The sequence below is a fragment of the Alosa sapidissima genome, chromosome 15 (genome assembly GCF_018492685.1).
Source record: "Alosa sapidissima isolate fAloSap1 chromosome 15, fAloSap1.pri, whole genome shotgun sequence".
Lineage (NCBI taxonomy): Eukaryota > Metazoa > Chordata > Actinopteri > Clupeiformes > Clupeidae > Alosa > Alosa sapidissima.
The window spans coordinates 15,969,316-15,994,382 of record NC_055971.1 but is presented as its reverse complement, the minus strand read 5'-3'; the positions used below and the strand labels follow the sequence as shown (position 1 = coordinate 15,994,382).

General features: G+C 44.2%; 1 long non-coding RNA gene across 1 annotated transcript; it reads right to left on the bottom strand.

Moving 5' to 3' along the window:
• Positions 1-2,076: 2,076 nt before the first annotated feature.
• LOC121684312 lies at positions 2,077-2,887 on the bottom strand. Its single transcript, XR_006023101.1, has 2 exons — positions 2,465-2,887; positions 2,077-2,314 (listed from the first exon to the last, which is right to left on the bottom strand). It is a non-coding gene; the product is annotated as an uncharacterized LOC121684312 (long non-coding RNA).
• Positions 2,888-25,067: the final 22,180 nt, after the last annotated feature.

The following is a 25,067-nucleotide window of genomic DNA, read 5'->3' as shown; positions in this document are numbered from 1 at the left end:
TATTTTACCCCTATTGGTCTAAAATCTTTTTCATTTGTTCAGTTATACTCAATATATCATTTTTATTAAAAGAAAAATTTAAAGAGATGGTGGTCCAATGGCGGACCACAAGTGGCACGCCACTGGTGGCATACCACCAGCGGTCCGCTATCTGCTAAACTGATTTTGCTATCTGAGTAACTGCACAATTTATTTGCAAATTGAATACCATGAGAAAGCTGTTTAATTGTTTACTTAACTGTCCAATGTCGGCTACATTATCAACTTAATTCACCCTCAATATCTCGATGTTTAGGACAAATTTGTCTTGTAGCGAACATTCAACATTAGCTTCATTAGCTAAACAGCTAGATTTATATTGTCAGTTAACTAATTGGCATTTCATGTTAAAATATTAATTCTAGGAAATGTACATTCATGTGAGATTGAATTAAGATACAACTTATGAGTGTGTGGTGCATGCCATAAGGCCTAGCTTCCTAAACTGAGCTAAACATTGTAGCTATGTAAGTAAGTTTTCCCATACAAGATGCACAAAATTCAAAACAAACTGAGATCATACCAATGTAGATTCCCATGACGGTGCTAGATTGCTAACAGGGGAGGGAGCATCATAAATGAGACCAATGGGGTTAAGAAACGATAAACATTTGGTGAACATTATTCACTGTTTTGGAATGTTGAGTCATGTTAACTTTTGATGGACATTGATAGACAGGAAATGCAAATGCAACTACTTGGATTTGGATTATTTTTATGTTAGCGACCCCCCACTATCAGCAAATAGTGGTGACTGGATGTTTGACCTGTCAATCTCACCTCTGTTTGCAAACACCCCCATGAACGTTGGGCAAACCCACTGGTAAGTGTAAGGGAACAGTGCAAGTGCACCTATGTACCTTTTTGACTTTTCATTATTATCTTTCATCAGTGCATTTACATTTATTCATTTAGCAGACACTTGTATCCAAAACTAGTTACATATGTCAATGTGCCCATCCAAAGCAATGGGACTTGGGACTTATCCTACCTGAAGTGTACTAGCTCCTACTTCAAAGCGTTCCAGGCAATTGAAGTGGAATGTAAACAGAAAACATGGACAACCGCTGGGCTAAGCTGATACTTTCTTTGTTTTTGTTTTTGTTAGCGCTGCATTTCGCTAAAAGATAGCTGGGTATACTTTTACTGTGTATACACGTATATATCTTCATGCTAACAGATAATAACATAATTTCATGCCATAATATGAAAAACAAAATGGCAGTGTCTAAAACAACCCTAGACGCAGAGAAGTAAAGTTTATAGCCTATAGCCGGGAATTGAATACACAACATTTCAGGCTACTACATGCTAGCCCATCTCCTTAGTCACTACACTACCACCACCCCAGTAAATGACTTTAAAGGTTGTATCAGCGATGGCGGGGTAATGTCACTTCTGTTGATGTTCGAACAAAACAGAGAGCTAGCTCGCTACTCCCTCCCATGCAATTGAAACTCTCCCAAACGCGCATCTAGTCGGTTATTGGTTGGAACACTTAATTTTGCCTTGGCAACACTTGTTGTTAGCAATTGTTCTTGTGTACCGATCTTGGAGCATAGGCTGCCTACAAAGACGTTTTTTTTGACGGCCTGCTTATAGGGAAGACAGCTAGCGGATCATTAGGAAAGATTAGATGAATGTGATCATTTATTTTGGGCCTGAAATCGCTGATACAACCTTTAAGTGGATATGCAGTGCTCACTGCCATTTTAATATGCTGGGTTTTGATACATCACTGCTGATAGGATAGCGTATCTGATACATCCACCAAACGAGAGAAAACTACCTCAAAAGGCTGCAGGCTAGGCCTACATTGTTGCAACCAAACATGTTGTTAAAACTGGACATTGTTGCAAAACATTTTGCTTTTGAACATGCCCTAGGCTTAATGCTTGCTGAATTTTGCAGACGTTATGTATTTTTTTATAAAACAAATAGAAAATATAGGGGGATCCGTTTCCATCTGGTCCTTATTGGTCCTACAAGTCATTAGGTTGCAGAATTTTATTTGAAAAATGAATCAGGGAGATACAGTGAAGATCACCAGAAGTATAACTTCTGGTATTGGTTTTATTGATGGTTCTTGTAATCGTTCACACGGTCAGCCGTCTGCTGCTGCGTCTTGCCACCTGAAACCTCCTGGGAACGGAGCCTTTGTGGTTCTCTGTGGCACTCCAGAATCGGGCTGCCCGCTCGGCCTCCTCCTTCCTGTCTCCAGCGTCTGGCCTCAGCACTCTCTCCTTTTCTCCCTTTTCGTTAAGTCCTTCTGAAGCTAAGCATAAAGGGGGAGCATTTCATTAAATTCACTGCTGAAATAGAGAGCTAATGTGTAGCATGTCAACTCATCGCTCCGAGCTCAAGTTGGCTCTGGTGACGCAAGGCTACTTCTTACACCGAATGTGAGCATATGTCTTCTACGCACCCAAAGTTGAGTCCACTTTATCCAGGAGACTGTTTGTCCAAGAATGTGTCCAGATCATTCAGAACAGATATGACATCTTCAGGGATCTCCATGGACATAGTGAATACCTCTTCATAAGCCCTGTTGTCCAGCCCAGTTTTGCCATTGCTGAGCTGTTTCAGCTCCTTTATTAGGAGGTTTTGCAGTTCCTTTTTGGTCTTTTTTCTGTTTTTCTTTTTAGTCTCATCCACGTCCTCATCAATGTTCACTCCCAAAGCCTCCAGTTCTCTTTTTAGTTCCTCCAGTCTGTATTTTTTGACACGTTTCTTAATTGTTTTACCTTCAGGCTAAGAACCAGCAGAACCACATTAAAATCAGATTACCAAAAATCACAGTTCGAACATCAAATGATCAAAAATTCTGAAACCAGCCAACTTTTACACAAGCTCAAGAAAGAGTGTACAATAATTCCAGTTTACTCTATGCTATGTTCTATGGAATCATGATGTTGCCTAACCACCTTTGTGATCCTACAGTAAACGGAATGGTTTGATGCAAGACTATTGTTACCAGTTAAATGCATTGGAATCATTTGTCTCTCTTGACCCTTCTGATTATGTGTGGTTATGGTTATATGATTTAGCAGGCACTTTTGTCCAAAGCGACTTACAAATAAAAACAATACAGTTAAAAACAGTGAACAGTTTTCAAATGTTGGTAAGACTACATTAAGGAAAATACCAATAATAAACAATAATGTCAATGCAATATCAATTATCAATAGCCTAATGAAAATAAACAGATAGTTTAGCCCAGTTAGACTCATATTCATATTTATTTACTAGACCGATTTATTTATTTGTATATATTCGAATGAGTTGACAGTCATATTCAAATTTACAGTGGTCTCCGGTTTGGCAGGTCTGTGACAGCTGTGTATGCATTATACAGTGTAAGCTAACTTGGCAGGTCACAACCAATCACCATTGTTTGCTGACAGGGTAGTTAGTGGAGGGTAGGTAGCTTATGTTAATGTTGCTAATGTTAGATAGTTGGCATCCAGAAGTGTTTTGGGGTTACAATGACATTTTTGTGCAGTGTCTGTTTCTTGATATATTTAAATATATTTATAAAAATGTAAGAATAAAAACCTTCAGTTCAGTATATTTTTTGTATTTGTGTAATGCATTTCATAGACAAGGCAACTCAATGTGCTTTACACTGTCAAAAAACAGTGTAAAGTAATAAATAATAATAATAATAATAATAATAATAATAATAATAAATACTAAATAACAGGAAAAAAGGGAATAAAAATAGATTAACAGACATATAACACATCATCAAAGGTGATAAAATATATAATTAAAAATCATAAAAATAGAGTGCAACTGATTAAAAAAATAATTAGATATAAAATACATCATTAATAGTAAAAGCACCCAGAGTGGAACTGATTAAAATCAAATGTATTTGATCATGTTAGGAGAAAGTCACTGAGTTTTGTCTTAAAGCCTTGAGGATGTCGGTGCAGAGGTACAGTCGCTAATGGCAACAGAGAAGCTCCTTTCCTGTAGGTATGATTTGAACCAGTTTATAACTGTAGCCTACCTCATAAGCCAACCCAGTGTTCTAGTCTGTGTTTAGTAATATGTTGTAAACAACAGTATCAAACGCAGCACTGACAGCAGGACTGATGTTTTGCCTGCATCTGTCTTGTGTTGTTTAAAACCTTGATAAGGGCTGTTTCAGTTATGTGATTGGCATGGAACCTGACTAAAAGTGGTTTGATGTTAAGAAGGCAGTTCTTTGATTAAACACAATTTTGACAATGAATAGTAGATAGAATCAATAATCAATAGAATAGTTTGGATACAAGCCTATAATTGTTTAAGATTTCATTTTGTTTAATTTCATTTCATTTCAGTAATTATACAGGAAAGTGCTAAAAGTAACATTCAATTACAGTTAAACGGGCCTGAGATGGAAGCATCCAGATTTTCTTTTTGAGTGGGGGCTTCATAACAGCTGTTTTCAGGAAATAAGGAAATGTGCCAGACTTCAGTGATACTGACAAACAGATTTGAAGTATTTCAAGGTGTCAGTGTCTATTAAGCTAAATTCAGACATCTGGTTAAATTCCCCTCCCTTTGTAGCTGCTGGTTCTGGATAGTGAGTTATTTGGAATCGAGAGTATATGCTCAATATCAAACCTTAATGTAAATAAGTGTTTTTGCATATACAGTAGCTGAGAGTGTAGACTTCAAAGCGAGCACTGAGAATGTGGAGAAAAGGAGAGGGAAAGGAGAAGAGGCCAGAGACTGTATGTGATCAGTGAAATAACACAAGGAATAGAGTTGTGTCAATCCCTGCTCTATGGGCCTGTTCTACAGTACATTGCAAGACTACAAACCCCACTCATTGACACTTATGATTGTCACATTGCCATGACGTGTGTGTTCAGAGACGGTTCTGTGTGTGTGTGTGTGTGTGTGTGTGTGTAACAATCTACTGTCAGACTCACTCACATCCCACAAGGATTTCAAATGGCACAGGCCCATAAGTTTTCATCTAGCCCCGCAAAGGCCAGTCTTTATGTTAAGATGGCCGCCCACTGCCACCCCGGCTTCCTGGTTGTGATGTCACCTGAGGGTCCCAGAATCCCATTATCCCAACTGTATGTAAAGCTATTATGTCTGTGTTTCTATGGTGACAAAGCCAATTACCAAGATGCTCACCAAGATGCTCACGATTCATGAGTCACCAGCTAACCTCTGCTACAGTACATCTATTCCTGGTGACGGGTAATTTGATTCAACTAAGTTGGAACTCGCTCAGGGAGTTATGTGCATTGTGAACTGTTTTAGAGAAAAAGATGATCTCAACTGTTGGTGAAAGAAAGTCTAACTGGACGTTTCCCACTGTGAGATTGCCAACAATATACGTCTATAAGTATAATTGTTTCATTAGCAAAAACCAAATTTTGACTTTGCTTCGATGGCCAAATTATTAAGGCTATATTTCATTTCATGCATTACATCTATGTTCAGACACAATCTCAGGATCTATCAATCCTTTACACGTTTATGGGTATACATATGGTGGTGCCATGCATGTCCCATGTCAGAGGGCAGAAGAGACAATCTCTACCATTATAATGAAGTTGTTCCATCCATGCAAATCTAGCCTACAGTATATATGGTGGACAAATTAATTCTAATAGGCAACTGCTTTACTTACTTCCTTGTTACATTGCTAGTAGAGTTAGAGTTATTTGCTACTTCTTTTGTCAATATACTGGGAGTTGGGTATCTCATTCATGGTAAGGTACCAAAGTGATGGTGTCAGACAGGCTAGTTGATGACTGGGCGACGAACTGGTTACTACATGATCCATCCTATAGGGACAGGGGCTGTGACAGATTGGATGTTGTGTCTCTCTCTCTCTAACACAGGGCTCCAAAAAGCTGATGACTGAGAAATACCTCCATGCTGTCATTTGCTCTGCCTCTGCACAGCTCTTCTCCTTGATGTGCTGACAACTGGGGTCATTTAAGTAAATCTTGCAATTCTTGAAACAGAAAACCATACCTGTTATCCTCAGGTGTATGATTGATTGTAGATGCTGTGTATCATTCATCAGCTGCCTTGGCCTTGACAGCTTTGGCAACAGTAACTTTATGACATAAAGTGAATGGAGCTGCAGACAATGATTTGATTGGACAAGAGGTTCTGAATGTTTGTGAATTTTGGAGAAAGATTGACTGTGTACAATGATCTTTGACCTCACCATTTCAATGAACTGGGAAAGTTCATAACCTCACTGGCTCATGAAAAATGGACATAAGAATGCCAGTGGATCGATTTTAAAGATGTGATTGTTAGTACGTATCTGACTTCATATCGCAGCTGACAACATTAACAGAGTGTGTTTATAACATTGCATTATAATTGATGCACAACATGTCTCCACCCACCGTGTCAATTTCACTTAACGAATCTGAATGTTTTCCCTAAATACAACAATTTACACATCTGGCATATCTTCAAGGGTGGAAATGGACTTCCACAGCATGGTCTTCCTCCCTAGGTCTCTGTAGGACCATAAACTCATATTGTATAGCCAGGAAAATCGCTGACAGTCAAGCTCAAACATTCCTCCATGTCTGTGTTCTCTTGTGATCGCACAAATGTACGTCACAACTTGGCTCTTTGCTTGGTGCAGCGGCAAACTGTTCTTGCACCACACAAGATATTAGCGGTGCTATTGCCGGATCAAATCTGTAGGGGCCTCCCACTACTCAATGCCTTATTACCACTCTGGTCATGGAGCTTTTTGGAAATATAGTGATAACATGGGCCGAGGGAGACATCGTGTCTGCCTATTCGGGCTAGTATCTCCATCTGGCCAGGGTTGTGTACACTGGTTGGCACCTGCCACGTTGGCATGATTGACGTTTGTATATTTTAGTATAACAGGCTTTGTCTTAGGTTTTGACTTGGAGAAGGATCGAGGAAGCGACCGAGGAGCATCTTCTGTCGGAAGGCTCAGCAGCCGCTTCTAATAACAACCACAACTGTTAGACTCTGCACAGTTTTACTGTTTGAGACTTAGCCTGTGTGCTGTTATTCATTGTTGTACCATCTACAATAAATCATCATCTAATCGCCGATCCTGATCCCGCCGTCAAGCTTTATTGACCATCTTCAATACAGACATTAGAACTAAAACACAACGCAACAACCAGAGAATCTAACACAATATTTCAATTTATCATGTTTCCTTAATCTCTGATAACACATAATTGTCACTTTGTTATTGTATTTATATAATTACAATACATGTGTCACATATAGCTCTTTTAAGGAGACAGATGAGACACCAAGGCATTCAACTCAATCAAAATGTCTGAGCCACCAGTCGAAGGAGCACGCCTCAGTCTACCATGCATAGACAGATAAGCTACTTTATTGATCTCGAGGGAAATTTTGGCAACTGCTGAAATGGCTGCCACTTATATCACAGCCCAAAGTGTCAGATGGTTGCCCTTTAAAAATTTTCACATTGATGTAAGACATATACAAGTAACTAAAATTAGCAATAATGTTTTTTTAGCCTCTTTGCTGGTGTCCCAGCATCACCTACTTGTGTTACATGGCATGTATGAGTGGGAGGAGACAAATCACTAACATGAAAATAAATGGGGGTCTATGCAGGGAATCCGTAACACTAAACATGGCGAAGCTGCTAACTGGAAGTCTTGCCCTGTAATGTAAAGAGCCCGTAGCACTGTTAGAATCTGTAGCATTGACGTTTGGCCCTCTGTTTCTTTTCACCGTCACAGTGACAGTAGCCATGTCATAAAAGTTGGTGCTTGCAAGTCAACGCAAAATAACAATGTGCATGATATACTTATAATATTTGTGTGAACTCCCTATGGAGTTACGGTTATCTCCCGATTCATTCAGACAGGAGCCTGATCTTGTTAGTGCTAAAAAAACCTGTCCGGAGGCGTTGCCAAGATGGCTGCCTGTGGCACTTTTGGGCAGTGCATGAATTTGTTGGTGATGTAATTGCTAATAGAGGTGAGACAGAGTGCCTTAGGCAAGATAGATCTATATATTATGTGATCACACCCTCCATACCTTACAAGACATGCTAGAAATAGGCACTAGGACTCATGAGCTTACGCTTGCCAGTACACCCATTTCATGCCAGAGGCAACAGGTTCAAATCTAAAGACTGCACAATACATCATGGTTATCACAAAATCACTGTACAATTAAGACTTATCCCAAAGATTTAAAGTTATAGAAACTGTTCCTATGAATATGTGTACATAGTTAATTATGTATGGAGGGATGGAGGTAGTTATGTATGTAGTGTGCAAGCTCTTTATTGGTACTTCCTTCCACCTCTTTTTCTTTCTTGCTTGCTTTCATTAGTTCACTCCCACTCATCATTATGTTTTTTTCTTGTCTGCAGAATCTGTTTTCTGTCACACAGAGAGAGGGCGGACCTCATCATGCGTAGCCTTGTGCCACTAACCTCGTGTCGCACCGCTGCACCCTCCCCCTCTAATTACGGTGCGATAAACGCAGCAGGTTCACCCATGGGAATCAATTAGTGCGAGTCCACACCGTCTCTCTGTCCAGCGTCAGGAGAAATCAGAGGTGTGGGCAAACACATGTGCCGTAATTTCAATAAAAGGGAGATCCCGCTGAAACAAATCGGTTGAAAAATGTTTAGCGTGAACACAGGCAAACAACAGTCCGTTGTGATATGGCACCTCCTGTGACATAACTTTACATATAAGACAGGTCCTGGTGAGTGCTATAAGTGTGTTTTTGCATTCCACTCAGAGACAAACCATAGACTTCAGATAAGAATAACTACCCACAAGAGTGATCTTTTTTGTAGCACAAAAAGAACGAGTAAGGATTCCAGAGAGCAACCAATAAGCTTTATATATCTCATTACTCATTTTACTGGCACTTTTATCTAATCGGAATCTCAAGAGTGTGGCCATACATTTTCTCCAAGTATTTCCTCCATAGGAATTTAACTCATACCCTGACTTATGCTGCCAAAATGGCTGAGCTACAAGCCTAATGTCTTCAACTGAGGATGTTATTGCAAGCTGGTACACTGAGAATATAGCCTCTTTTGCCACAGCGCTTCTTCAGCTAAAGAGCAATGATTCCCTGGTGATGCCAGGTGGCCCGATGCCCCGTCCTGGGAGGTCACTCGACATTCCGCCGACATTCCCCCAGCGCTTTGCACTCCTATCCTTGAAAAAGAATCCCATAAATCCCAGCAAATCCCATCCCACCACTGGCGGCATCCGGCGCCCCCAGGCATCAGCATCCATCTCCCCGCCTGACCTCCCCTGTCCTCCCCATGGGGCGCCGTCTGATGGAGGGAGGTAACGGAGGTAAAGTGGTGCTATTCAGCTCCGCTCTCCAGAGGCCCTCTCTGTCTATCACTCCCTGCCCAGACAGGAGCACCGTGCTGGGGCTTGGGTCACGGCCCTCAGCCCCCCCCCCCCCCCCCCACCACCAACAACAACCACCAACAACAACCACACCACCACCTTCAGCCCCCGGATGGATGACTCACATTTAAATGCTGCCGACTCCTGCTGGCCCGTGCTCTTTCTGGCGGAAAACACTAACACAAACACATACCAGTGACACACACACACAAAAAGATGGTTTTCACTCAAACAGTTGCCACAAATGAAAGGGAGAGCTAGCTTTTGCAACTGAGCTGCAGTATCTAGGGGTTTGGAATCTAGCTTGAGCCACTCTTATCCCATAATATAAATATACTCTTTTTCTATTGGACAGATGTGCCTCCAATTAGCCACAGGTAATGACATCACCAGAGGGTTGCCGGTTCGAGCCTTGACCAGTGGGCCACGGCTCAAGTGCCCTTGAGCAAGGCACCTAACCCCTCACTGTTACCCGAGCGCCGCTGTTGTAGCAGGCAGCTCACTGCGCCGGGATTAGTGTGTGCTTCACCTCACTGTGTGTTCACTGTGTGCTGTGTGTGTTTCACTAATTCACGGATTGGGTTAAATGCAGAGACCAAATTTCCCCACGGGATCAAAAGAGTACATATACTATACTATACTATATACTATACTATCCTAATACAAGGCATGCTGGGGTTGTGGAGGAATGTGGTGGTAAAATGAAGCGTATAATCACCTCCCAAAGGCATGCTTTTAGACATACAGTAATAACGCACACACATATTCAAACATGTTTTACATTGCTTTTGCAACCTTTTAAAGTACCTGGCAGACATGTTGAGTTTCTGCTGTGTAGGCTGCAGAAGCACACATCTGTGCACGAAGCAGAAGTTGTACCAGCCAAAAGAAACAATGATTATATGCTTTACAAACCAAACTGAACATTTTAATTTGGAGGAAGCCATGCACAACCCATCTGTATCACTGCATAACAAATGCAATTTTTAATTGCTCATCAGTATTGGTCTGTCAAGTACCCACTCTGCTCTGCCAGAACTGTTTAGTCTGTCAGCCCATCCGCTCCAGCCACCCTCAACGTTGCCCTCGCCACTCAGGTCTATCTTCAGGCCTTTCACTCCCTCTAGCAATTCAGTCAAAAGCCAGAGAGTCGTAGCCTTAGTTCAGCTTTTGCTTAAACCTCTGACAAGCTTCCTGCCCTTCCTCCTCTATCATTATCTCCCTTTCTCTCCCTCTCTCTCTCTCTCCCTCTCTCTCTCTTTCTCTCTCTCTCTCTCTCTCTTTCTCTCTCTCTCTGTCTGCCAGTGTGGCAGTATTAGGCTTTTATCTCGCGTGGCAGTGTGTCGGAGTGACGTCAGCCTTTCAGGACTGACACGCCGCAGCAGCAGTCCTAAGACGGAGATGAAGTCTTTGTGATAACAAAAACGGTGACTCATAAACTCAGGTGGAGGGAGTCAGAGTGAGACTTATTTCCATAAAAGCCTTGTCTTGAGCTCCTTTATTTGCTCGCTTTCCTGGATCTTCTCTGCACAATGGCCTGTATTTTAATGCAGGCTTTTACAATCCCTTTCTGATGATCAGTCGGCATGTCTTTTGTGTTGCGCTGCAACAACATCCGGTGTGTCTTTTTTTCAGGTGTGGTCGTTTCTCTTCCGTTGGCCTCTGTGTGGAAGGTGAACAGAATAGGAAGCTCCACACGTGTAGCACCAAACTCTTGAAAATGATGTTGAAACAGAGTACCAAGAAAAACTAATTCTCTGACGTGTGCTATTAATTATTATGTGAAGTGTGCTGCTGCAGCCAAATTCTCCTGCCACATCTGCTCCTACAGGAGCCTGGGCCCTGCTGTTCCTGAGAGATTCTCCTGAGCTAAGCTCTGCATGGGTGAAATTTGGGTTTGAGGATGGCAGGTGCATCACTCGCCCCTATATGGCCCCCTGGAGCATGGCTGATGCTTGGCCTTATGCACAGGCAGCCAGCTCTCTCTCTCTCTCCCCCCCCTCTCCCTCTCTCTCTCTCTCTGCCCCCTGTTCCTGTCGTCTCTCTCTCTCTCCCCCTCTCCCTCTCTCTCTCTCTCTCTGCCCCCTGTTCCTGTCGTCTCTCTCTCTCTCCCCCTCTCCCTCCCTCTCTCTCTCTCTCTCTCTCTCTCTCTCTCTCCCCCTCTCCCTCCCTCCCTCCCTCTCTCTCTCTCTCTCTCTCTCCCTCTCCCTCCCTCTCTCTCTCTCTCTCTCTCTCTCTCTCTCTCCCTGCCCCATGTTCCTGTCGTCTCTCTCTCTCCCCCCCTCTCCCTCCCTCCCTCTCTCTCTCTCTCTCTCTCTCTCTCTCTCTCTCTCTCTCTCTCCCTCCCTCCCTCTCTCTCTCTCTCTCTCTGCCCCCTGTTCCTGTCGTCTCTCTCCCCCCCCCCCCTCTCTCTCTCTCTCTCTCTCTCTCTCTCTCTCCCTGCCCCATGTTCCTGTCATCCCGCTTTCCCCAAAACGGCTAAGGTCGCGGTTGTTTTGGTTGTCGTCGTGGGGTTGACGGGGATTAAGTGGGACAGATAGCCCCTGGTTGCCCCTCTCCGTGCACTGGGGCCAGGTTGTGATAATCCTGACCCGTGTGTGACAGGCTCCGCTGTGCCCCCTGTACCCAGGGGAAGAGAGATGCTAGCCGCGCCGCCACAGCACTCCACTCCAGCCCTGGCCCTGGCAGAGCTCATCTGGCACCCAACTGACATCTAAACGGCCCCTCGCAAACTGTACTGCTGCTGTTAGGACAATATATGTGAAAAGAAATGGAATAGAATGATAAATATTTAGAGAGGGAAGGAAAGACAGAGAGAAAGAGAGAGAGAGAGAGAGAAAGAGGTGTCAAGGAAACAGGATAGTAGCCAAATGGAGGGTGAAAATCATAGCTGTCAGGGAATCCATCTGTTCTCGAGAGACTAATGTGTGCTCAAGTGGGAGATAAAAGGAGTGCCGATTCGTTCCGCCGTCGCCTTGTCTTTTTCCAGGACCGCTGTGGGAATGGGGTGTTTCAGTGTGGCCGGGGGATCAGCAAGTTTGATCGATGGCTCCTCGCGGAAAAATGAATTCTTTTAGCACCCTGTGAATAAAGAATATAGAGAGTTGTCACTGCCCTGTCATTCACCCAGCTGGCCCTTCCTCCCTGTCTCTTTCTCTCTCTCTCTCTCTCTCTCTCTTTCTCTCGCTTTTTTAGGACTGTGTAATTGCTCTTCTCCTCTCTGACTTGTTCCGGTCATCTCTGTGATGTTTCTCAGTTTGACTGAAGCTTCTAGCCGACTGGGACTTATCTGGGAAGATAAAAGACTCTTCAGATGGTGATTCAGACATATTCAGCTATATTCAGCTATATTTATATAGCTATACCATTAAAACATCCATGTGAATAAGTACACCAAATACACTCAAGTGATAAGTCTTTTATTGGCTTTCCACATATGGTATGGAAACCCTCTCAGAGTGTGCACTCATAGCAACCTACATAATAGCCACTCTCAGATCACAATGACTCCATTATGAAAAGATGTGATGATATCATCTGTTTAGATTAGAACCGCCTAATGAATGCCAACAGATCCTTGTAATGTGATGAACTTGAAATATTATGTCTCTAGATGCCAGTGCCCCCTTTATCTTCACAATCCAAGGTAACATGAGGACATGTGTTTAAGTTTTGTCCTCTTATGTCATTTTGTGATAGAGAGCATTAGAATGTAATGAAGGGATTTTTCATCGCTGACCACCATGTGAACACATTCTAAGCTGCTTGTTTAACTGAGTGCAGTTTTGACTTGTGGTGAATAACTGGGCTCACACAGCCACTGCAGCCGATCTGGGGGTCGTTTCTAGAAAGCATTGTTTGCTAACTTGCGTCGCAACCTTGGTAGTTCGCTCCATCGTTCTTGGATTTGGTGTTTCTAGAAAGGGTAGTTCGAACTCTCAATCGCAAACAAGGACGCAAAGTTTGGTCGTTTGAACTACTGCCCCTAGAAAGTCGCACTTTCGTTCCTTGGTAGTTCCTGTTGGTGTCCGGAGCGCCTAACCAAAAATTACAACCGCCTAACCAAAATTTGCAAAGTGGATGTTTATCTCGTGACTCAATGATTGATCTATCCTGTAGCTTAATTTTGATTAAGACACTGCTCCCCTACTTGGCTCATTCTTGCTATTTATGTTAATTAAAGTAATGCCTTGCTTTTAGTATTATAATCTTCACAGTCCCTAACAACAGCAGTGTTAAATGGTGTAGTGGCTAAAGCAGATGACTTATTATCCCAACGTTGTAGGTTCGATTTTCTTATGATGTGAGATTGTCCTCTTGCTTCTTGCTACCTGCAGGTGAACTAGTGTGACACGTAGATTCAATTGTTTTTGACTGATGTATTGTACCTATGGTCTCTCGATGTAGAGTAACTATATACATAAATATGTATGGTCAAAACCTATAGTTGTGTCTCGTAGGCCTACTCTTACTCAAAGATGAAAAGAAGAGATAGGATGCGAACTCCGGCCGAGCGCGCAGTGCACCAACGCGCTACAGTTAAGCCATGAGACAGTTGATAACCTATGGGATACCCAGATATTTGTCCAGGCTATATATTTTTTCCAACACATAGATATTTAACACAAATAATGACTCATATTGGTCTGCTTAAGTTAACTGTTTTATATGCTTGCAATAGGTTTAGGTTTTGGCTGATGGCAATGACAATACCAGCATTAATCGGTTTAGATTAGAAACATGTCGACATAGGCCGTGACAGAACATTTCTAGGGGGTGGGGTATTACACGTTGCCACTGTTTCCACCAATGATACAGTATGCATCGCTGCATCATCAACAACGTTGTTGGAATTATGGTGTTCGAACGTCGGAGGTAACGAATTGAGACACAGGTACGATGCTTTCTGGAAACAGGTGTAACAGTGTCGTTGTTTAGTCGCAAGTTGCGTCGTACCATGGTGGTTGAGCAACGTCGTTGCTAACTTTTCTAGAAACGACCCCCTGACCGTGACCGGGCCACAGGAGCAGAGCATGCTGGGAAGTGGAACAGATGTACGCTGCCTGATCTCCATTTGGAATTCAAAGGCGCACTTTAAAAGCATGCATGTGGCAGACGGTGCCACCATTTTCAAGGTGGAGAGAATCGCAACTGAAGCACTTGCCTCGCCCCACTCTCTAATCTCTGTTGTGGGAGATTGCTGTGGCTCAGCAGTTCGCTCCAGCACAGGGAGGAGAGTTCATGGGATATCCATCCATCATCAGTCCTGGCGACCATCAGCCGAGGTCAAGGCAGCAGAGTCACCGACATCAAAGGGGCCAAGCTCCCAGGGCACCTGGAAACCAGTGCCCACCAAACGCTGGCCAGTGTGTCAGCTTGCGATCAGTGTGCGTGAGTGTTTGATAGTGCCCCCTACCACCCCCAATCCAGGGTTTGCCACTCTGAGTATGAATCGGTCATCCTGCTAGAGCTGTCAGAGCCCTGGTGGTCTGACCGGCAGACCTCTCTATGATCTGTATCCCGAGCACCCCCACCCTTCCACACATACACACGCACGCACACACACACACACACACACACACACACACACACACACACATTAACATTTCTCTTTCAAACACACAGTGCCTCACTGCACATACAGACATTACAGCACACTTTTAACTGTCTCATGCTCCATCTCCCGGCTGCAGCTGTGTGGGGCTTTCGGGGTTTCCCATGCAGCTCTGCTGGAGGCCCTTTCACCCCATCCCCAGCCAATTAAAATCCATGAACTCCACAGCCCTCTGAGTGTTCCGACATCAGAGGTGCGGTGTGGGGCGTTAGTCAGTCAGGAAGAGGGAGGGGTTTCCACCTCGCTCCGCATGGCTTGGCAGCAGGAGCAACGGCTGGAACGGAGCCTGGGAATGTCGGGAGTGATGGTGTAGCAGGTCTCTCCCAGGCTCTCTCGCCTGCCCTGGGCTGCTTTTGTGGGGAATTTGGGAATCTCCTTGATGTGCCTGTATCCTGATCTAGGTAGACCTGTGTGGGTCTTCAGCTGAGGCGGCATGTGTGTAGCTTTTTTTCATATGTGTTTATGAGTTATGAGTGTGTGTGTGTGTGTGTGTGGTCACCTTCCTAAAGATGAAAGCCATGTCCTGGAATGCTGCAGAGCCCTGTGAAGCTCTGGATCAGTGAGAGAGAGGTGGGGGGGGGGGGGGGGGCATCACCAGCAGACTGGCTCAATAAACATAAATTAAGAGAGGCATGTTTCACAAATGAGTGGGTGGATGTTGTTTATATTGTGTATATGTGTAGATCCCCTAATGTAGGTCACAGATGCTTTTAGAGGTAATGAATAATAGGTATAGGTATAACAGGAGTACAGTATGTGTATGGTTGTCTGTGTGGATATCCCTCTCTCTCTCTCTCTCTCTCTCTCTCTCTCTCTCTCTCTCTATCTCTCTCAAACACACACACACTCACACACATATGTGTGCACTTTATGTGTGTGTGCATAATCTTGTGTATTTCTACATACATGCTTACACATGTGTCTGTGTATGGGGTTAATGCATCAGTGAGTGTGTGTGTGTGTGTGTGTATGTGTGTGTGTGTGTGTATGTGTGTGTGTGTATGCATACCCATTTGTGTCACAGAGAGAGCTGTGCTGTCATTTCAGGTGAGAAACATCCACTCACACTCAGTTGTTAATGCATTTTAATGCATCTTATTGTCCTCACACACACACACACACACGCACACACACACATTCAGGAAGCGGAGAACCCATCCATAAACATTCTTCTCTCATTAAAATATGCCTTTCTCAGCATGTGGCCGCTTCTACGTACAGAGTGGGACCCCCCCATGACTTCCCGGTTTTATTTTTGAATAAGTGCACAGGCAGATCCACGCACAAGAATAGACGCTTGCCCTTGTCGATTTCACAAGCCATTCACTCCCTAATTGAAAAATGATGTACAGAATGAGATAGAGGCAAAACATTGTGGAGAAAGAGAAACTTGCAGTGACAGGATTTTTTTTATTTCAATGTGCTCTCCGCTTTTATAAAGAAAGAGAAAAAAGAGCTAGAGAAATCGGTGAGCATTTCTCGGAGAGCGCTTAGATGCGAGGAGGTGTTCCGCAGGGGGTGACAGAGTTAGGAGCAGACAGAATCGGCAAAGCCTTTTAGCACTCTACCAAAGACGAGCACAACGCTGGGAGAGCTAAAGCTTCTCCTGGAGCAGGGAGAGAAAGCGAGACAGCAGGAGAGAGAGAGAGAGAGAGTCAAAGGGAGAGATTGGAGAGAGAAGAGGTACAAATATGTAATGAGTAGAGAGGCAGGAGATGGAGAGAGGTAAATGACAGGCAAATCAGAGAGAAAGTGGAATATTTCAAAGAAGAGAGGGGTGAATGGGGTGGGGGAAGTTGATCTCCAAATGTGTTACTGATAAACTACTACAAACTAATATGCTTGTTTTGTGTGCATTTTTTCTTGATTGCTGTCTTAGGCTATTACACAACTGTTGGGACCATCATTGTGTCTTTTTTAGAATGAGATCAATATCAAAGAGGGCAGAGGGAGAGAGAGAGAGATAGAGAGAGAGAGAGAGAGAGAGAGAGAGAGAGAGAGAGAGAGAGAGAGAAGAAGAAAAGGCTAATCCTGGGACTTAGAGATGCATTGGAAAGAATTGATGTTTAGAGCAACTGGATGGTGGTGGCAGTGGTGGGGGGATGGGGGGTTGAGGACTGGGGAAGCGAGTCGTGACAGTGAAGACCTCCCTACCACCAGAGGGAGAGCAAGTGCAGATAGAGGAGTCATCCACTCTATAGAATTCCCCTTCTCCTACTCTTGCTTTTTTTTATTCCATCCTTCTCTCCCCTTTTAACAGTCTTTCTCTCTCTCACTCTCACACACACTCTGTCTCTTTCAGTCTCACTGAAGTGCTCTCTGTCGTGTCTTTGGTTTTCACTCCTTCTCACAGTGCTCTGTGTTCTCTCTCTCTCTTTATTTCTCTCTATTTCTCTCTCTATCTCACTGTTTCCTTCTCTCTCTCTCACTCTCTCTCTCTCTCTCTCCTCTGTTTACCACTCCTCTGCTCTGCTGAGGGTCTTTCTGCAGTAATCCCCCCATTATCCCTTCTCTCTCTCTCTTTATCTCTCCCTTCTGTCTCCATGGAGTCTCCCATGCTGTGCTCCACATTCACCAGTCAGAGATAAAATAAAAAATAAAAAACACAAACAAGCAAAAGAAAAAAAAAAACACATTAAAGCATTGAGAGAACATGGTTCGTTATGACAAATCATGACCCTGAAGACATCACAGGAGGACCCCCGCCCACTCCGTCAGCGTCCAGTTGTCCACTGCAGCTCTGTTGTCTCCTTGGGCAACCATGACAACCACACATGATGTAAGGGACACCCCCCCCCCCCCCCCCGCCCTTCCCGTGGACCCAGATGTCTGAGTGGAGGTCGAGCGGAGGAAGCGCTGCACTGTGCTCTGCTTCGGGCTGATCAGGGAGGAAGTGGGAACGTTGAAGGCCCCGAGGAGGTGGCTTTAAAAGCGCATACGAAGAATGTCGGGTATTACGCCTTCACACGCGTCTCGCTTTCAGGAGAGGAGGCTCACTCATCCACCACAAACATAAACACAAACCCAAACAAGCCATCATCCAATTTCAAGCATGTAATGATTGTAAGAGCTCAAAGGAAACTGGAAACACACACACAGAGACTGACACAAGCGCACACACACACTCTCACAAGGCTCAGCCATAGTATTCTGTGTGTGTTTGGTATTGGGCTCCCCTTTGTAATGACGCTGCTTCTGCTGACCAAACATCATGTTGACTCTGGTACAGATCTATCTGGCCCTGATGTGGTGCAAATCAGGCAGATCCATTCCTGTCACTCCAATGCAACAGGCACTCCAATGTCCACACACTCTTTACAATAATGGTAGGGGAAGCTATGCTAAGCAGTTTCTAACACGTAACACTTTTTGTTAACAAACAGAGAATGTCTCCTCATGATCCGCTAGCTCTCCATTCTCTGAGTACACTGTGGACAAAAACATGTCTCCTTACACAGCCCTGGCTCTGTGAACAGGAAACAAACAAAGTGGGGGCAGCTAGCCTGGAAATATTCAGACTCTCGTACGTACATTTCATTTGTACAGAGAGTCTGGCAGTTCTTGATAGGGAAACGTTTGGAACACTTGCATCGTGACGGGCACTAACTTTGAAATCATTGGTCCAGCCTGACCAATCATATTGATCAGAGATCCCTAACGCTTCTTCCTACTTCGCCTAAACTTTACAAACTGACAATAAACAGAATCAACAGTCAGGAAACAATGCATGTGGGTCTACCTTTACTGTAAATACATTTCTGCATTTTTCCAACTGCATTTTTTGACGTTTGCAGGTGTTACTATTTCTGTTTATCACAATAAGTTTCAGTTTCGTCTTCGCACGACCTCATCGTCATCATTCTCAGCCACGCTGATTGAACAGGTAAAGATTGGCCGGGAGAAAACCCACGAATATACCGCAGACCCAGACAAAGGGAAACAGTACTGAAGGGAAAATAAAATTGAGCGGAAGTACGTAGGAGGGCGGTTCAAAGGCTATGGGGCAGCCTGTCCCCAAAACAATAACAAAACAACACTGTTTGGAGTTTGTCCGGGACCCCTGAAGGGAGGTGTGATTTACATCTCTGATGTTGTTTGTTTTTGTTTGTTTGGACTTTTTAAAATATAATGTCTGTTGCTTTGAAGTAAAGCATCTACTAATAAACATAAACACATTTGACATCATCATTCATCGCTTACCCTATTACAGTAATGCTACTCATAAACACTGAATTCCTTCCTTTTACCTTTTTCATTTTTTCCGTTAAATACACACACACACACTCGCACATAGCACTCAGCAATTCCTCATTTTTATAGCTCGGAGCCATTTGTTGGCGATTACCTTAAACAGTGCTTAATGTATTGAACGGAACGATATCCTCATTAGTAATTATGAGTCCAGTCATCATCGTTAACACTAATTAGTGTCAGAGCATTATCACAGAGCAGCATGGCAGGAGTGTGTGTGTGTGGGGCGGGGGGTGGGGTGAGGTGTGATGTGGTGTGGGAACACACACCTGTGCAGGAGGGCAAGATTGACAGCTGCTCCCGCAGCCCTGAGCATGGTGCCATTAAGACGGTGAGCTGAATAAGCAGATGTGTGTGTGTTATTGTGTGTATGTGAGTGTATGTGTTATCATGTGTGTGTGTGTGTGTGTGTGTGTGTGTGTGTGTGTGTAAGGGTGTGATATAGTGTGTGTAAACCATCACAGTGGCATGTTTATGGAGAGAGAAAGAGAGATCAAAAGTTGTAAGGTCAACAGTTTCTGAAGACAAACTCAATCTCACATCGCGCTCTCTTGAATATTGTCTATTCATCTATCTCTCTCTCACTCTCTCTCTATCTCTTTCTCTCTCTCTCACACACACACACACATACACACACCCCTGTGTACAAAGTTAAAATCTCTTCAAGTTGCTCTAAAAGCTCTAAAAGCTTTTACACTTAATAAAAGACACTCAAAACACCCGTAATTGGTTCCTAATGATTCATTACATAAAGGTTTATTTTGGCAGGCAGCAATGTAAACAACTGAATTTCTATTAGTTTCCACTACTTTAAAGTCAATTATTGTATTACAACTGTAAACAGTCCTTTTCATTCTTTTCATGCAGACAATGAACTAAAGACTGATGGCTTCATTCCTACACTGCTGTTTTTTAATGGTTTGTGTGTGTCTGTGTGCACAAAATTCACCTAGTCTGGTGTTTAAATCTGTGTGTTACAGTGTCTCATGGGGTCAATGGTTCTTTCTTCACATGAGTGTGTGTGTGTGTGTGTGTGTGTGTGTGTGTGTGTGTGTGTGTGTGTGTGTGTGTGTGTGTGTGTGTGTGTGTGTGTGTGTGTGTGTGTGTCTGTGGCAGAGAGGAAGAGAGAGGTAGTGAGTATGTGGGTCAGTGCTTGGGAGGCATGTTTTGCCAGGAGAGCAAGAAGACAAAGCTGTTCCAGTCAAATGGAGCGACACACCTCAGCCTCTCCTGCAATCAGCAACAGCAGAGCGCTGGCCTTGGGTGCTAGGCACGCAGGGGCGCCCAACCGTCCAGCGTTCCCGAGATGCCACCCGGAGCCAAGGAGCCACGGCCATCCCCACCCCCACCACCCCTTACCCTTGGAAGGGAACTCTCCACCATGGAGTCCCTGGAGCAGAAACAAGCCCAAGGTTTCAAGAGAGAGAGAGAGCGATGGCGGCGTGCTGGAACACTGTGTCTCTTTGGCAGGCTGCCGTGATGTCGACCCCCCGCTGTAAGAGCGTCGGCATCCTGCGGTGAGCGAGACAGGCTTTGAGATATTTAGTGACAAGGAAATGACAAGAATTGATGGATTCAGTTTTATCTTGATTCGTGAGCCGTTTATGTTAAACATCGTGGAAATTACTCATGTTCCCTCTTGGGCCGCCATGACACCTGCATAGGAGTTGAATGCGTTAATGTTTTAATGTGTCCAGATAAACCAATCAGAATGAAAAATAAACTGCTCAACATAAAACTGTTGGTTAATCAGTTTTTTTTGGTGCTTAAATCTTGGTTTGTGTGTGTGTGTGTGTGTGTGTGTGTGTGTGTGTCTGCATGTGTATGGTTCTGTCTGGCTATGGCTTTGGGCTCAGTTGACCACCTAAAGACCACATAGGGTGTTGACTCTTAAAGGAGAATTCCGGTGTGATATTGACCTAAAGTGTATCGAAACATGATACCGAGTGTGAACGTATGTCTCATAGCCCATCTCGGCTTGTCCCCTGCACTCCAAAATCTGGCGCTAGTTAGCCGATGCTACCAACATCTTTTTCAATAGTGGTGCTTCGGCATCGGGCTAGCCATGCAAATAAATCACTGTTTTACACCCATTTACGAGGCTCAATGTATCTCCACACTTCATTGGTAGACTTCCGAGGGCCCTGACATTTAAAACGAGACATTGAGAACTTTGAAAAAGCACTGGTAGTTTACTTACAAGACGATTTATACAGACAGTATCTTCACGAAGTTTAGCGTTTGCAGCCATCTTGAATTTAGTCACGATAAGTCGAGCAACGAGTAAGAATGAACAGGTATGATAAGGGATCAGATTCCAAAAATAATTCAGTGGAAATGCATGGATTCCAGTTGCTGCTACTGGAAGAAACTGGAATCCATGCATTTCCACTGAATTATTTTTGGAATCTGATCCCTTATCATACCTGTTCATTCTTACTCGTTGCTCGACTTATCGTGACTAAATTCAAGATGGCTGCAAACGTTAAACTTCGTGAAGATACTGTCTGTATAAATCGTCTTGTAAGTAAACTACCAGTGCTTTTTCAAAGTTCTCAATGTCTCGTTTTAAATGTCAGGGCCCTAGGAAGTCTACCAATGAAGTGTGGAGATACATTGAGCCTCGTAAATGGGTGTAAAACAGTGATTTATTTGCATGGCTAGCCCGATGCCGAAGCACCACTACTGAAAAAGTTGTTGGTAGCATCGGCTAACTAGCGCCAGATTTTGGAGTGCAGGGGACAAGTCGAGATGGGCTATGAGACATACGTTCACACTCGGTATCATGTTTCAATACACTTTAGGTCAATATCACACCGGAATTCTCCTTTAATTAAGTGTATTTCATCATCTAGTCACACATTGCACTACTGACTATCTGAACTTCTGTATGGACATTGTTGTTCCCACAAGGACTGTACGCTGCTATCCAAACTAGATGTACCGCAGAGCGGTACAAAATATGACCGCTGCCCAGTCCAGCACATTTTTTCCACAAAAATAAATCAAGCTGAAAGGCCTATTTGATTCTAACTGTCTCACTAAATTGCATTATCCACACTCAGTTCTCACTGGTATCTGCTAGACAACAAGTACCAAAACATGATTAGTTAATAGATTTCACATGTAAAATTGATTTTATACAACCCCACCCCCATCTTGCATGTTCATAATTCTGAGAAATTCTTGAATTGTGTGCATGTGTGCGTGCACACGTTTATGTTTGTGTGTGTGTGTGTGTGTGTGTGTGTGTGTGTGTGTGTGTGTGTGTGTGTGTGTGTGTGTGTGTGTGTGTGTGTGTGTGCGTGCTTGTGTGTTTGTCTGCGTATGTGTGTTTGTGCATGTGCATGCATGCGTACATATGTCTACTGTGTGAGTATGTGTCATACGTATGATTACTGTGAATGTATGTGTGTGCGTGTGTATCTGTTTATGCACATGTGTGCACATGGAATGGGTTAACATGACCCCTGGAGGCAAACATACGGAAAAAATGGTCATCCTAGGCCCTACGGTTCTCAAGATATTCACAGAAAACTGTGTCTGCCCTACCCTCCTTTGGGGTCCAGTCCAGCGGGGGGGCTACAGATCAAAATGTAAAACGATGGTTCCATGCTATCCATGTGGGGTTACATGCCCACTAAGTTTCGTGTACCCCGGTCTTTCAGTGTCCCAGGAATCCTTGTTGGTGTACGGTCACTAAATGTACACATAAATTATTTTATTGTAAGGCCCCCCCATGAACGAAAGTTCACAAAACTTGGCATGCATTCGGAAGGTGTCATAATGATCCTACACTTTCAATTTTGTGCAGTTTTGACCATGTCAGCCAGAGATATTGTGATGAAAACATCTAATTTTTTGCTTTTTATTTTTTAACTAGGTGGCGCTATACATAAAATAAGTGGTAATGGGATGGGTTGACATGCCCCCTTAAGACCAACATACAAAAAAAAGGTGGACCTCCTAGGCCCTACGGTTCTCGAGATATTCACAGAAAACTGTCTCCGGCCACCTACAGGCCAGTTGGTGTATAGGAACATAAATTAATTTATTGTGTGGCCCCCCATGAACGGAATTCCACGAAACTTGGCGTGCATTCAGAGGGTGTCATAGTGATCCAACACTTCCAATTTCGTGCAGTTTTGACTATGTTAGGTCACAGATACCTGCGATTACAACACCTCATTTTTACTTTTTTGTGTTTAACTAGGTGGCGCTATACATGAAATGAGTGGTTATGGAATGGGTTGACATGGCCCCTTGAGATCAACATACAAAAAAAAAATGGTCCTTCTAAACCCTACGGTTCTCGAGATATTCACAGAAAACTGTGTCTGCCCTACCCTCCTTTCGGGGGTCCAGTCCAGCGGGGGGGCTACAGATCAAAACAAAAAACGATGGTTCCATGCTATCCATGTGGGGTTACATGCCCACCATGTTTCGTGTACCACGGTCTTTCAGTGTCCCGGGAATCCTTGACGGAAATTTGGACAATGCGAAAAAGAAGGAAAAAAAATCTGACTAAACCTATATGACCGCCGCTTCGCTGCGCGGCGGTCATAATAACAAGCCTTGGATAACCAGTAATGTCAAGACCCTTCTCAATAGGAAAAAGATGGCGTTTAAGGAGGGGGACATGGCAGAGCTGAGGCGAGTACAGGGGGAACTCAAGAATAAGCTGAAAGAGGCTAAGGAGGACTACAGAAGGAAGATGGAACAGAAGCTGCAAGATAACAACATGAAGGAGGTGTGGGACTGTATGAAATCTATCACTGGCCTTAAGAAGAGCAGCAGCTCTGTGGAGGGAGACCTGGAGAGGGCGAACCAGCTGAACCACTTTTACAACAGGTTCAATTGCCCATCCCCCAGCCCCCACCCCACCTCATTACCAGTGCAACACTCACCCCCACCATCACTGGATATTGCACCCCTCCCCCACATGGCGACCACGAACAACGAGGTGACAACGACCTCAGTCACCAGCCATCAGACACACAGACCCCAGATGCTGCCCCCCTCCCCTCCCCCCCCCCCCCCCCCTCCATCATCACTGCTGGTCAGGCTATCGCACCTCTCCCCCACATGGTGACCACGAGTAGTGCGGCAACAATGGCTTCAGCCAACGGCCATCAGTCTCTAGCCACACGACAACCCTCTCAGAAGCACCCCTCCTCCTCCTCACCATCCACTCCCCTCATCCCCCCCACCATTACAGCTGATCAAGTAAGTTATCTTTTAAAAAAACTTCATCCTCGTAAGGCAGCCGGGCCTGACAGACTGTGTCCAAGGCTGCTCAAGGCCTGTGCTGCTGAACTGGGGGAGCCACTGAAGCACATCTTCAACTGGAGTCTATGTCTCGGACAAGTTCCAACACTGTGGAAGACATCATGTCTCACCCCCGTCCCCAAGAAACCACACCCCAGTGAGCTTAATGACTTCAGGCCTGTCGCTCTAACATCACATGATGAAATGGAGCGACTGGTCTTAGATATGCTCAGACCCCAGGTACGCCATGCACTAGACCCGTTACAGTTTGCATACCAGGAGAAAGTGGGCGTGGACGATGCCATGACTTATCTTTTACACAGGACACATTCTCACCTAGACAAGGGGAAAAGTGCTGTGAGAGATCATGTTCTTTGACTTCTCAAGTGCTTTTAACACCATCCAACCCCTCAGACTGGGAGACACGCTCTTGCAGATGGGTGTGGACGCTCACCTGGTAACCTGGATTACAGATTACCTGACCGAGCGACCACAGT